The sequence below is a fragment of the Diadema antillarum genome, unplaced genomic scaffold (genome assembly GCF_040938485.1).
Source record: "Diadema antillarum isolate AM-2024a unplaced genomic scaffold, OU_Dant_1.0 seq00000684_RagTag, whole genome shotgun sequence".
In the NCBI taxonomy this organism is placed as follows: Eukaryota; Metazoa; Echinodermata; class Echinoidea; order Diadematoida; family Diadematidae; genus Diadema; species Diadema antillarum.
Window position 1 is genome coordinate 84,038 of NW_027271589.1, and position 16,681 is coordinate 100,718.

Genomic DNA, 16,681 nt, shown 5'->3' on the forward strand with positions numbered 1-16,681 from the left:
CTCGATGCGAAAGTGAAACTAAAAAGAGTATGCAAAGTTTATAGTCGTAACTCTAACACGGTCAGTTAGCTAGCAATAAACACTCCCTCTTCGACAAATCAATTACCATTACTTCTTTCCCGTTTCCTCTACCCACAGTCATAAGAGACAAATTGCATTATACGTCCGTGCTGTACAGTCTATTTCCGCATTTATCAGCGCAATGAGACAATCTCGCACAATAGTTTCAGACACAGGTAACAAATCAGCTATGCAAACCGCGCGACACTATTGTGAAGATCGCAGGAAAAGAACACAAAAAACACTCCCTCACCGACACAAATCGTGATTGCATTGCTGTCGTACGAGCGCGTAGGAGTGGCGGGAACGCACGTGCTGCATTTCTGTTCACCCAGGCCTACATGTTTGATGAATCTCTTTAATTTATCCAGGGACCTGTCAGGCGTGGAGTGGAAATGCATAACACCCCGTCATTAAAGTGTTAAACTACCTCAACGTGAATGTTTATATAGAATATAGAGCGACACAAATTTTCATTGCATGCGTTGGCAGCCTGACGCACTGAATTTGTTGGTTCATAATTTAGACATGATGTAAGTTTATCTAACATTTTAATTCACTTGCTACATATAGATCGATGTTTCCAAAATATTCCATTGAAATTCATGTGACTTAGAATAATGTTAGATTTAAGGTCAACGTTAGATTTGAGGTCAAACATCGATTTGAATAAAACGCTAGTCGTTTTAAGGAACTGCAAAGATCAGAGAATGGATAATTGCAATGTGCAAGTCGTGTGTGCTCTTTTTACCACCTCTGACACTATAGACACACTCCCAAAATACACGCACAAGCATACCCACACACACGTTTACAGAAGATGTTTTACTTGAACCTCCATTTGCTGAGCTCATTTTGATGGGTACAGGTAAACACAGCCATATTCGAGCGGAGAGGATTAAAACTTAATTAATAGCTTGCGGCGACGAGGTAAAATCACAACTAAAACAGTCACTTTTTCTTCGCGAAATCTTAAGTAGTACTGTCTGTGCGAGGTATACATTAACCTTTCCGTTGATTGTCCTTTTCATTTTGTTTACTCCATGGAATATGGGTAAACAACCTTGATAAGGTGTGTATACGTTCGTCACTAGTGTACTAATGAGCAGAATTATACTTTGGAGAAAAATAAGAAGTCTGCGAGGCTCACAGATGTTGCCATGGCAACGTGTGTGAGCCTCGATCACAAGCTATTGAGTGTATACTGTGTGGATGACAGCAAACACGTATGTCATTAATTGCAGGCGTGTTGGTTGTTACGTAATATCGCCACTCTTATAACCTGTAAAACGAGGAAGTTGTGTTCGCTTGCATTTTAATTTCGTGAATTACGCGAGAGCAAGGATTCGCGAATCAAAATACATGCGAAAGTTCTTGTCTACACTATATATATGCATTGAATGCCAGTGGCAATTCGCGAAAATCTTATGCTGCGAAAAAAAGCCGTCGGCTCCAATTCGAAAAAAAAAAAAATTCATGCCGCGAATATACACGTTTTACAGTATTTAAAACACAAGCTGCGCAGACGAGCACGAATGAGTTTACGTGTCTCTTGGGAGATGGAGAGTGTAAGACAAAAATATATTGGAGGAATGGCAGAAGATCGACAACGAACAGGCAGTCGTCAAAATGAGGTTCTCACGCAGTGCATGTATAATCGCTTTGCTCAACTTCTGCTGTGAAATGACGTCTCATGCAAAATGTGCATGGCCCCGCTCCGTCCGTATAGGCTTATGATAATACTAGTACACGAAATCTCTAGCGGGTTATCGAATAATATGACATGACCAATAAAATATCACCGTCGAAAGATAAATAGGCCCCTAAATCAATGTCATCGGAACACGGGTGGAAGTATGTTATCATGAGCACGTGTTGGCCTGCACTTGGCTCAGAGACACGACTGTACATAACTCACAGTGAATGTTTCATCGCCAGAACAAAATTACTGTCAATTTTGCCATCGGCATCACATGTTTTTTTTTTTATGATCATTCCCGCCCTTTCCTCATATTTATGTCAAGGTTCGCGCGGTATATTAATAAAGAAATATATTTGTCATTCGCTGTCAAATAAACTCATGATCATGTATATTATCATCTATTTCGGGACATAAAAGCATTCCAACCATGACGGGACAAAAAACCCCGAACACTCTATTGAATTCATTTCGAAATATACGGAGTTGATCAATACAGCCAGACAGTTAATCCTGAGACAATTATCATTCCTGCATTTCTCCTGGGAACATGTACCGGTGATACTCCGGGGAGCTAATGATCCACGCAATGTGACTGTAAAATATAGTCAATGAGTCAAATTGACTTCGATACGTATGAGTACAGGCATACTGGAACGAGAGAAAAAACAAATTACACATTCGAGGACAAGACGAATTGAATGGTAAAAGATTCAGGAAAAAAAACCAACCTATATAATCATCTTCCTGTGATCTAAATACCATTCCATTGAAATACACTGCCATATTTTCTTTACGACTGGATGAATACGTCTGTAGCAGTTATTGCATGATTATTATATGAATTACCCAACAGAAAGTTTTTATTATCCAAGCTGTAATGTTGAGTGGAGTATTTGCTCTCTCGATCGATTCCTTTGCTACTAGGATCATAATCTAATATGGGGTGGGTTATACAGGTTAAAGTACTAACGTACTCGTGTACTGACTTCCGCGTAAAATGTTCTACCGGCTGTAGATGGTGCATTACTGGGCACAGGCTCATCAACAAAGCTGAAGGCAGTTAATGTTTGGGTTGCTATGAAATTCCGTGGGAATTCCGTCAACTGCTTGGGTGCGAAAAACAAACAGGGTCATTGCGAAAAACACGGTACGTCTGTGAGTGAACTCAAAAGCGACATTGCTAACCATTCACGCTGCACACACACCAATGACTGCAAATAAAAAAGAGCATGCCACTTGACTCCGCAATTCACGTCGAAACTGGCTTTATTGTAGGGTCGCTTTCGGTGAATTTCCCTATCATTTCCGTCCATGTTCTTTTCCAAGGAGGCGGAACTCGATTGTGGTTTGGAAAGGGAAAAAAAATGGCACAGATATATAACATGTACAAAAAAGAAACAACTTTGTGGCTTCTTTGCATTATATAAATTATATATATAATATAATATATATGAATAACAGCAATTAGTTTCTGCTCGGAGTCCGAGAAAGTATAGATTCACAACAGTAGTTCAATATGAAAACTCCGTGAGAGGCGTAGTTTTGACGAATTTTCGTCCATATGGCTTTGTCAAGTCAATGACAGATTTTATTTTGAAGCAGATATAAATCAAAATAAAAGATGCGTCGTATGACTCACGACGCATCTTTTATTTTGATTTATATCTGCTTCAAAATAAAATCTGCCATTGACTTGACAAAGCCCTATGGGCGAAAATTCGTCAAAACTACGCCTCTCACGGAGTTTTCATATTGAACTACATATATAAATATATATAAATATATATATATATATATATATATATATATATATATATATATATATATATATATATATATACATACATACATACATACACACACACACACACAATTAAGCGACCCGGGTTCGAACCCGAGTCTGGACTGAGCAATATTGTGTGTAATCATCGTCACCTCTAGCAAGAGGCAAAAACACTCTGTCCCTCGGATAGGACATAAAATGGAGGTCCCGTGTGTGACAGAGTCACATCTCATGCACGTAAAAGATCCGCTTCATTCATTCATCGTAAAGAGCAGGGTGTTTAACCCGGTGAAATGGTCCCGCCTCACATCCAAGACATTAGTGGACCGATGGAAGACCAGCTTAGCATAGCTGAATATGGGCTATCCAGCCATCTTCTCAGATGGAAAATGAACAAACAATTATGTATATACATGTGTATACACATTATATATTCAATAATGCGTATTGTTGCAAATGAAAGTGTCTAAAATTAACACATTCTTATCCTGTCTAGTTTCATTTGGTACACACTACTCCCGACATTCTGACAATGACATATTCCGGCACAGTTTTGAAACTCACTGAACAGAGGATGAATGAATACTCAGGTTTCATTTTATTATTGACTACTTCGGTCTAGTGAGTTCGAAGATTCTCGAGGTCTGTTTAAGCTCTATAATGTATTCTTGAAGACAATTGTGACGCCGTTAACATAACAATGTAAAACTAAATCGACAATGGTAATCATGAGACACATAATTTGAGCGCTGACACAGAGAAGCCCTATACAATCGCTACATTGCATTTGTATGTATCTGACATTAACCCTATTCCAACTTGGGGGGGGGGGGTCAAATTGACCCCCCCCCCCCCCTCGACATTTCGCGCCACGATTCCGCAACGCGCAAAGATTTTGCCGCGTCGTTTCATGACTTTTTTAATTGAAGTCTCCCGCATATTTTGAGACCAAATTTGCGACGTCCGGGTACACTGTTCTGAAGTTACGTAATGTTTTGCATATGCATGTCAACCCCAAAACGGCTCAAATTCATGATATCGTGTGCACATCCAATGCAAATTGTGTGTTGTTGTTTTTTTGTGGTTAAATTGATATAAATCAGATTATTTCAACTTTAAACCATTGAAATTAATCAATTCTAATGTAGATAAGCTTGAAAAAGTGCCTGCAACAAATTTTGGCAAAAAAAAAGAAAACAAAAGGTCGAAAAAAAACAATAAGATACATAAGAAATTAACAAAACAATAAAAGTCAAAAGAAATTGATTTTGATTTCGCTATTTTTTTACAAGAAAATTGTTCGATGTGTCTTGAGGAACTCTGACACAAAAATTTAGGGATCCTTCAGTCATTTTAATGGAATTATAGATGAAAATATGATTTCATGCGTAAATTTGCATAATTAATTTATTAAAAAAGAAAGCCAATATCTTTCTTTTGTATGACCATGTAATCTTGTAGTTGACATCCGGCTCTATCTTCAGGCAAAATTTTGCGGCGATCGCGCGATCGGCGGCCGAGATCTGAAGGGGGGGGGGGATCAAATTGACACCCCCCCCCCCCCCCCCCCGTAAAAACTTGGTCTCAAATAGCCCAGTAAGAATAGGGTTAAACACTATTCCTGATTGTCTTTTTTTACGGGCACAATGTAAAACTGGCCCCCGTCATTTAACAACTGTCGAATGTAGTATTAGACTACCATTTCTTTTCTTGTGTTTTCATGTACAGGTATGAAAACTTCTGTGATTTGATGCGTGTCGAAGCGGAACTTGATGAAGTATTATATTCACTGGTATTTAGGTATCATGGTCAGCTGAATTATCACAATTTGTTTTCAACGCAAATAAATGTGTGTTGTGTGTGTGTGTTTGTGTGTGTGTGTGTGTGTGGAGGGGGGCTGCCTTCCTCCCCCCCCCCCCCCACCGCGTTCCGCGCCCCACCATGTAGGCCTACCATCGCCACTGAAAATATTTAACAGTGCAACACATTATCCCTCTTTACTGCATTCACGCATTTGGGTCACAATGACTTTGTTAGTTGTTTTGTTTTGTTTTGTTTTGTTGTTTGTTTGTTTATTTTTGTTTTTGTTTTTGTTCTGCTTTTTCATCGTTGGGGGTCATACGTGCAGAATTCAGTGTTCCACTTCACATATTACTTCCTTTTATCTTGGTAACTTATTACAAAGACGGAAATAGGAAACAGCCAGTCATTTCCCTTGCTCTCGACTACAATAGGTAAGTCTGCACGAGTAAAAAAATGACACAACCATCATCGGCTGATAAATCTAGCATGAATACTTGCAGTATCTCTTTCACGATGCTGATGGTGCTGGTGCTGATGGTGCTCCAAGTCATCATTATCGTGACCATCATTGTCATCACAACCATCGTCATCACCACCATCATCGTCATCATCATTTCACCATCAGCATCACTATATCACCACCATCATCACTACCACATCACCATCACCATCACCACTATCATCACCACCACTATCACCATCATTAACATCACCATATCATCATCATCATCACCATCATCACCAACATCACCAGCAACATTATCACCACCACCATCATCATCATCATCATCATCATCACTATCATCACCATCATCATCATCATCATCATCATCATCATCAATATCGTCTTCATCACCATCATCACTATCATCTTCATCACCATCATCCTCACAATATCACCGTCATCCTCACCAGCACCAATACTACCACCATCATCATCATCATCATCCACCATCATCATCCTCAGCACAATGTCTCTCGTAGACATGTAACCAAATTCTATGATGGTGTGATGGTGATACAGAGTACATGTGACTGAAAAAGACATACTTGAACCTTGGGGAACCATCACAAAATGCAGAAGAACACAAACAAAACAAAATGTAAGCTGAATATTGTTCTTGCAGATATTGTCTGAACTTTTACTGCATATTTTCACAGGAGATAGTACATTACGTTGGGAAATCAGTTCAACAAGCTTACAACAGGTCTAGAAAAGTTCTACTTAGGGCCTGCAAATGATAAAAAGTGCGTATTAAACCTGTTGCAATTCTGTAACGTTTTCTTTTCCCGTGGTGAGCGGTGAAAGAGTGGTGTATGGAGAGAATGAAACTAAACCCACGTCACGTAGAACCACTCTAGGTATGTAGTTTTTTAGAGGATATTATCTATTTCACAACCGTAATTGACTTTTTGAAATTCCATGCAACCGTCAGACATGGTCCATCTCAACATTTCTGATAACCCCAATTTTATCGACAAATACGAAAACGGTTGAATTTGAAACGTCGAATCCTCTCAAGCTATGGCGTACCCGTGAGCTGTTTGACTTCACTCCAGCGCCCAGCTAGATAGCAGACCAACGGGTCTATACAGTAACAATGGCGGAAGTGGCATGTACCACACCATGCTCATATTTTATTAGGAGGTCTATATTATATGCGACTTTATTTCTGAGTTATTGTGGAAAGGCATTGAAACTCCATGACTCAGTGACGGCCTCCGTGACGTAACGTAGCGTAGGTACGTGTATGCAGGTGAGTACTTGGGGTTCTAGCACGAGTTAACGACTGTTCGTGAGTCGAGACACGAAAGGACAAGTTAAAGTCTAGAAAGATTTTGTATTTTTATTCTTTGTTGGAGCACATGACTGAACAACTTTGTGAATTCATTTAAGGGAATTTGTCTGTAGAACCTTATTTGAGCAGGTAATATAAAAACAAACAACTGGTAGCTAGTACTGATTAAGGGAATATGCTATTGAAGGAACCCGGAAGTGGAAGGGGAAAGATGAGCTGAGGATTTTCTTTTTCTTTTTCTTTTGTCAGCTGAAGAAACTCGAAGTGGAAGGGGAGAGATGAGCTGAGGACCTTTTTTTTTTTTGCTTGTAAGCTCATTAAGCCCGGAAGTGGGCCCCCACTTTTGAAAACGCTCCGCCGGCCCTGTTTCACCATGCTGATGGTAATGGTGCTGTCACTCCAAGTCATCATTATCATGACCATAATTGTCATCACAACCATCGTCATCACCATCACCATTATTTCACCATCAGCATCACTATATCACCATCAGCATCACCATTACCACTATCATCAACACCACCACTATCACCATCATTATCATCGCCAACATCACCAGCAACATTATCACTATCGCCATCATCATCATCATCAACATTATCATCATCATCTTCACCACCAGCACCATTATCACCACCACCATCATCATCATCATCATTATCATCACCACCACCACCATCATCAACATCACCATCATCATCACCACAATATCACCATCATCCTCACCAGCACCATTATTACCACCATCATCATCCTCAGCACAATGTCTCTCGTTGACATGTAACCAAATTCTATGATGGTGTGATGGTGATACAGAGTACATGTGACTGAAAAGACATACTTGAACCTTGGGGAACCATCACAAAATGCAGAAGAACACAAACAAAACAAAATGTAAGCTGAATATTGTTACTGCAGATATTGCATGACAGCAACGGTCTGAATCCAGTGAACATGTACATGACACTCATTGGAATGACACATTTTCACAGTTTTCAATTTAATTCTTTCGATATTGCAATGACATTTTAGATAATGGCATACCACCATACAACATGTATCTGCACACAATCACTGACTCCTCATCAGCTCTTAACCCTAAAAAGACTGGGCTATTTTGGTAGCTCGAAAGACTGGGGGGGGGGGGGGGGCCTAAAGGCCCCCCCCCTTAAGATCTCGGCCGTGGATCGCGCGATCGCCGCGGAAATTTGCACAATGGTAGTGTGCGATGTAATCTACAAGATCGTATATTTAAATTTTCCAAAATAGTCTTCTTTTATTTTATTTTGATTAATTATGCTAATTTATGCGAGAAATCAGACCTTTTTGATCTAAATCAGTAAATAAAGCTCCAAAAGTGCTCATTTTTGGTCTGGATATTCTTTGTGGCATTCTTAGCAAATGTACTTGAAAAAAAATCTGGTATCAAAATTAATTTCTTATTCATTTTATTGTTTTATGAATTTCTTATGTATTTCTTTGTTTTTTCGAACTTTTGTTTTTGTTGTTTTGTTCAGCAAAATTTGTGGCAGACCCTTTTTGAAGCATAATACTACTAAAACAGATTGATTTTAGCCATTGAGAGTAAAAATAAGCATATTTATATGAACCATGTGATAAAACTTAATTTGTATTGACTTTGTACACAAAATCACATTTTTGAGCCATTTTCGGTCTCACGTGCATGTACATAAAGTTATGTAACTTCAGAATCGTACCCCCGGGCTCACAAATTTGGTGTCAAAATGTGCGGGAAACTCTAAAGAAAAAAGTCATAGAGCATCGCGGCGAGAGCATTGCGTATTGCTGAGTAATCGCGCGAAATGTCGAGGGGGGGGGCCTTTTAGGCCCCCCCCCCCAGTCTTTTTAGGGTTAAGGTATGGTTTAGTTTTAGTAGAGATAAGGCTTCACGTTTCCAGCATTTTTGTGAGATGATTAGAAACATCTTATAGAATATTAAAAAGCATACAATTCTAAGAGGAATTCAAAGTGTATTTGAAGAAAATTGGTTTTGAAATGGCTGAGATATCCAAAAGCACAGAAATCTTAATAGAAGGTATATCCACCTTTTATTAGGACCACTTTATTTACTTAGTTTTTGGATATCTCAGCCATTTCAAAACCGATTTTCATCAAATAAAACTTTGAATTCCTCTTGAAATTGTGTGCTCTTTAATATTTCATAAGAGGTTTCTAACTACCTCGCAAAAAGTTAACAAGAGACCCGCGGGTCTAGCGCTCACCTGAGTATCGCAAGTTCACCTTTTACGCAGTCACTAATCTAAATTCACAGCTCTACCAACATTTGACCAGGCATTCTCAAGTAGAAGATAAAAATGTACAATAAGGGCCCAAATTTTTAAAGATTCCATAATTTGGGGAGATTGGGGCCCCCTGGGGCCCTCTGGGTGGGGCATGGTGCCCATTTTGATAAATTGAGATCCTGACCCCCTAGCGATGCTACCTGCCAAGTTTGACGAAAATCCATCATGAGGTTTTCAGGAAGAAGATGAAACTGTACAATTCAGGCCTCCATTTGGACCTTCCCAACCAACCCCCCCCCCCCCCCCCCCCCGCCCCCAAGAGAGGCACCCCTGGATCTGCTATGAACAATCTTGAAACTACAGTCATTAATGTACGTACTCATAGTATTATCTTAGCTCTATAACTTCTGATTCTACAGAAGATTTTTAAAGAATCGTTCATTTTGGGGGGTTTGGGCCCCCCTGGGGGCCCCTGGGTGGGGCATGGTGCCCATTTTAAGAAATTGAGATCCTAACGCCCTAGGGATGCTACCTGCCAAGTTTGGTGAAAATAGGTCATGGGGTTCTCAAGAAGAAGATAAGAATGTACAATTTAGGCCCCATTAGGACCCCTCCCCACCCCCTCCTCTGGGTCCAAAGGGGGGCACCCCTGATCCTGCCATGAACAAACTTGAAACTACAGTCATCAATGTACTAACTCATAGTACTAACTTAGCTCTTTCACTTCTGGGTCTAGAGAAAAAGATTTTTACAGATTCCTTAATTTTGGGAGGTTTGTTCCCCCCCCCCCCCCCCCCCCCCCCCCCCCCGGGTGGGGCATGGTTCCCATTTTAATAACAAATTGAGTTCCTAACCCCTTAGGGATGCTACCTGCCAAGTTTGGTGAAAATGGGTTATGGGGTTCTCAAGAAGAAGATGAAAATGTACAATTTAGGCCCCATTAGAACCCCTCCTCACCCCCCTCCCCTGGGGCCCAAGGGGGGCACCCCTGATTCTGCCATGAAAAAACTTGAAATTACAGTCATCAATGTACTAACTCATAGTATTAACTTAGGTCTATCACTTCTGGTTCTACAGAAGGAGATTTTTACAGATTCCTTAATTTTGGGGGGTTTGGGCCCCCCTGGGGGCCCCCTGGGTGGGGCATGGTGCCCATTTTAACAAATTGAGTTCCTAACCCCCTAGGGATGCTACCTGCCAAGTTTGATGAAAATCGGTCTTGGGGTTTTCAAGAAGATGAAAATGTAAAAAGTTTATGCACGACGCACGACGCACGACGCACGACGGACGACGGACGACGGACGACGCACGAGGGACGCCGGACGAAGGGCGATCGCAATAGCTCACTTGAGCCTTTGGCTCAGGTGAGCTAAAAATCTGAATCCTCATCTCAACCCAAAGTCTAATATCCCTTTAACACAAAGTCCAGGGGTAATTTTGCTCCAGAAATTATATCCTTGGAATTGGGTGTCTGAACTTTTACTGCATATTTTCACAGGAGAAGGATAGGACTGGAAGGAACTGATATTCAAATCCATGAAAATCTGCACAAATTCAGAGAAAAAAAAAATACATAAACATTCGCTCAATTGAAGGAGAAATGTTATTTTCAGTCTTCAAAAAGGTGTTGCCAATTTAAGGATGAAGTATAAATTAGGAGATTCAGAGATTTTTTGAATAGATACAAACAATGGTCTATGACCAAAATATTGGGCTCAAATTATAGAAATTTTTTATACTGTATGAATTTATTTGAACTATTATTTGCAAAACACAAGGTAAAGATGTAGCACCAAAAAATAAAAATGAAGTTTCCATAATTTTATGATGAAATACTACATCAAAGGATTGCAATGCACAGTGATTAACATGTGAAAGAACAATATTGTTAACAACTTCTCATCTCTCACCAAATCATTTCGTTTTACAAGGTAATCTTGATTATTGAATAAGCATGCACATGTATATATCTCAATGTTGAAATCACATATTGCCAAAATTACTATGTTTACTGCAGAGTTGTACACTGTACCTTATACTATGAACAGCACATTTATCAATACTGTAATGTACTGTTGCACAGGCAGGAACCAAAAAAAAAAAGAGTCTAGGCCGGAGGGGGGAACAATAAATCCTCCATCACACAGGATTGTCTTGTGTATCTATGGCATTAGGCCTGGACCGTCATAGGTGAAACAAAGACCAGCTTGTCTCCTTCATCTAAAAGTGTTCATTGACCTGTATGAGGTCCCAAGTGAAACAAAGACTAGCTTGAACATTTTGGTCCGTCACATAATTTTGGTGCCAAAACCCGGGAAGATTAAGCAAAGGAAGACACATTTGTTAAATTGTTAATAGAAGACTGATGATTGTCTTCTCAAAGGTGCAGTTTACAAATATTCATATAATTGTACTGAGGAAAACGTCAGAAAACCAACACAGCATCCAACAAAGGATTTCAATGGAACAATGGGCACCCCAGCACCACGTGACCTCCTGACTCCAGAGGGCATGCACTCGATGCTTGCTGAACTCCGAGACAAGCATATAGTCTCATTCAGTCAGTGGTGACTCCCCTCCAGATGGCTGGCTTAGACTCAATGGCAGAACACACAGCCAAACCCAAATGTCTAGTGAGCAACTTTGTACCAATTAAAAAATGTTTCTATTTTCTCTGGTAACAATAAGCAGGGCCCAAGGATTGAGGATTGGGTGAGAGACATAAGGCATCTCCTCCAGCTGAAAGGTTCTACTACGCTTGCAATCTCCTTCAGTAACATCGTCAGACATACCAGTGGTACGGCAAGGGACCTGCCGTCAGGGCGAAATCCCAGCTCCGGAGACTGTCTTCACAGAACTACTGGAAGAGTATGGTGAGTCATCCTTGACAATCTCTCCCATGGCAGCATTTTATGCCGGAATACAGGTGCCTAATCAGTCTCCCGCTGAGTACGCCATTGCCCTAGAAGCACTTGAAAGGAAAGCAGTAAACTGTGGAGCAAAGGTAGAAGTGAGTTCAAGGGACCAGATGCTGACCATGCCATTCATGTGCGGTCTATGAGACCAGACAATTAAGAGCAGGCTGGCGCCAATGCGACCATGTGAAATGTCGTTCAAAGAGCTAAGTTAGCAATCTGGTTGAAGGCCATGGCCATATTGCGAACCAGGTCGGGAGCCTGGAAAACCACAAGACAGCTCCTCATAGGGAACCCCCATAGGTTGGAACATGATACAAATGTGGCCAGCCAGGACACATGGCAAGAAGATGTCCAGTTCGTCAAAGCCCACAGCAGAATAAGGGTTTAAACATGTAAAAAGATCCACAGAGGTAGGGCACTCTGTGGGTGTAATGGAACATGTTAGCCCATCGGAAGACAGAAAGTTGATCATTGGACCAAGACCGAAGAAGGAACTGATTGGCCCAGGAAACAGTACTATGGTATCCATTTGTGGTAAGGCTTGTCCCACACTACTCGACATAGGATCTCATGTCACGACAATATCCTCAGATTTTGTCCAGGCCCATCCAGTCTTAAGGAAATGGAAAATCTACCATGCCAGTGTCACAGTCCAAGGAACCCAGGACAAGCTGTTCCTTACTGATCACGATATTGAGAATATCGATATAACTGTACTGGAGCTTGGTAAAGAGCTTGAGTCCATCCCTGCATTGGTGGTTCTGAGTGGAATTGGTCAAGGCAAAATGCCCTGCCTATTAGGAACCAATGTTTTACACGTCTCCAGGGAAAAGCTTGACAGGGAACATGGCAGGTGTTTTATGTCCAAGATTCAGGACTCCCCAGCGTGGTTTCTGGCCTGCAAGACATTGAATCAGGGTGGGTTGGACCTGGCAGACAGGGATGGTACCATGGGGATCCTGCACTCTGTGGAAAGAAGATCAATGATGATACCCCCTGGACATCAGCGCTTGATTTCAGCAAAGGCCATGAAGGTTGTTGGGAGACCAGACCTTGGTTGGGCTTGTCAGGGAGTACGCCCCACACCACAATCTTACAGGGGAGACCAATTTGTGCATGGTGCAGAATCAGAAGATCATTGTTGCTGTAGTGAATCAAACTGAGAAGACAGTCATCTTGCCAAGAAATGCCCCAATTGCAAAGCTTGGAGTTGCAAACTTGGTTGACGGAGCAATATTGGATTGCTACAAACAGTGCAATATAGCGGCTAAGGACATTGCTGGTGCTACCAAGACTAGTGAAGCCGCACCAATCCCAGGACTACAGCTACCAAACACAGGAATTTCTGGGAAAGGGAGGCAGATCTTGGAGAAGTTACTCCTGGAAAAAACAAAGACGTGTTCTCTACAAGTCCGTATGACTTTGGCCATACACACACACACAATCGAAACTGAGATATCACTCACTGACACAACCTCATTCCGTATGCCGACCAAAGAATTCCCCTTGCAGACTTTGAGGAAGTGAAAGATCATCTGCAAGAGCTACAGGAAGCTGGTATGATTTGCCCTAGTAAGAGTCCATTTGCACCACTGATTGTCATTGTCCGCAAGAAGGATGGACAGATTCGGATGTGCGTTGACTTTAGGAAGCTGAACTTGCACATGGTACGTGATGAATACCCCATTCGAAGAATCAAAGAGTAACTCAATGCACTTGGAAAAGTAAAGTTCTTCTCTAGTCTAGACTTTATGTCACCCTTCCTTCAAGTAGAAATGAAAGAGGCAGATCAAGCTAAAACTGCCTTCACAGCACCTCTTGGAGTTCTTTGAATACACGTGGATGCCCTTTGGTCTCATGAATGAGCTGGCGACCTTCTAACGCCTCATGAACATTGTCCTGGGTGATTTGAACTTGTCAGAGGTTATCATCTGCCTCAACAACGTAATAGTCTTCAGCAAGGCAATTAAGGAACACATTGCCAGACTTCATTGCAGAGACTCCAACCCGAAGCACCTTCTGATCGGGAGATTCTCCCGCCTGAAACCCCTAGCAAACGGGAGACTCCAAGTTTATGTGTGCGAAGTGCGAAGTTCCTAGGGTTACAGATGCTCTCTGGTGCTATCTAAGGCTTATTCTTGCAACATACGATAGCAATAAGTAAGAAATACTTTCCAACGGGAGACATTGAGCCAGGGCGGGAGAAATTAAATCTCAAACGGGAGAACGGGAGATTTTGCAAAATTGGGTTTTCGGCGGGAGATCTCCCGTCGAAAACGGGAGAGTTGGAGTCTCTGTCATTGTCTTCTCACTACTTCGTGAGCATGGTATCCTTGTCATGTTGTCTCAAAGGATGGCATCACGACTGACCCAGAGAAGATTGAGGTGGTAAAGACTTGCCCCGTGCCCAAAGCAACAAAGGAAGTGCACAGCTTCCTGGGATTCACAGGCTATTATCGGCGCTTCACTGAGAAGTATGCAGGTGTAGCCAGACCACTGTTCGAAATGCTTGGAGGGAAGCCGGGCTCTGAGAAGGCAAAACCCAAGCCCTCCAACTGGACAGGGATTGCCAGAGTGTCTTCCAGGAGCTGAAGCTTTGGCTCACATCTGCTCCAATCTTGGCTGACCCAGATTTCACCAAATCCTTCATCCTGCAAACAGATGCCTCCCTAGATGGTTTTGGTGCTGGTCTCGCTCAGGAACAGGAAGGTAAAATAGGGTAATTGCCTACCCAAGGAGGAGCCTTCAACAAGGTGAGCGTCACTATCCAGTACATAAGCTAGAGTTCAAGGCACTACACTGGGCCGCAACAGTGAAGTTTCAGAACTATATCCACAGACAGCAGGTGGTTGCCATAACTGACAACAACTCGCTTGTATACATTAAGCCGAACTTGACATACATGGACAGTGGTGGGTGAACGATCTGGCTCAATGTAACTTGGAAATCATCTATCGCTCCGGGAAAGAAAGCGACATTGCAAAAAGCTTATCAAGAATCCCGAGTCAGGAGGTCAAGCTGATGCTCGATTAGGTATCAAGGGAGCACCATGCAGTTCAGCTGAATTCAGCACAGGTAGACAGCAAAACCCATGATCAAGACGAATAAGTGACCTAAGAGACAGACAGAGACATTGGGAACAATGACAAGGCTGCCTCTGTTCCTGTAATCCCAAAACGCTTGAGGATAAGGCCCTTTGGAATACACATGACCAGATGGTGCGCCTGGGATATGAACGTACACTAGACCTTGTCACAAGTCGCTGATACTGGGTTGGTATGGCTTAAAGAGGCACCTAAATCGATGCAAGAGATGAACCCTGAGGAACATCATTGAACCGCAAAGGAAAGACTCCCCACACCAACATTCAAACCTCTCGACGTAAGGAGCTGGTCTGTCTAGACTTCTTGAGCTTAGAAACATCTGGAGGAAGTACTGAAAACATACTTGCTCTGACTACTTCACCCACCATGCACAAGTCTTCCCCAAGCGTGATCAAACTGCCTTGACAGTTGCTCAAACCCTCTGGAGGAAATACATCACCCACCATGGCATCTCAGAGAGGATCCATTCTGATCAGGGAAATTGCTTTCAATTCAATTCAATTCAATAGTTTATTTATTTCCATCATCACGAAGAAAAGAAAAGAAAAAGTTGACATAATCCAAAGTGATACAATTTTTTTTCATTTCTCTTACACTCGTCTGATAAAGGATTTTTTCAATACAATATAAAGTATATCATACACGAATGATGTCGTAAAAAAGAAACAATGCACTTTGTCATGGCAACAAAAATAGTAAATAATCACAATGATGGAAAACAGTGTTCCACTAAAAAAGCCACACTTGTAAAACGTGGAACACTGGAACAAAACAACAACAGCACCAATTTGTTATACCAATAAGACATATTAATTTTAAATTCTTCTATATACTATTGTACATTTTACTCATTGATATAATGATGTTGATACTATGAACAATACTTACTAGGATTTTAGGATGCAAACGTATAAACTGTATAACATATCACATTTGTGGCACAGACACTATGGGGCTTTGACACAGACACTATGGCTTTGACACAGACACTATGGGGCTTTGAGGCTGCAGTCATCCATCAGCTATGCGGTCTGCTGGGGATGACCAAGAGCAGGACAACACCTCACCATCCACAAGGAAATAGCATGACTGAGCGGTTTAACAGCACACTCCTCAACATTGCACAGAACTGCAGCCATCCCTGAAGTCAAACTGGAAGGAACATGTAGAGACACTCAATCATGCAGACAACTGCACAAAACATGTTTCAACAGGTATCTCCCTATTTCATCTGCTATTTGGCAGGGA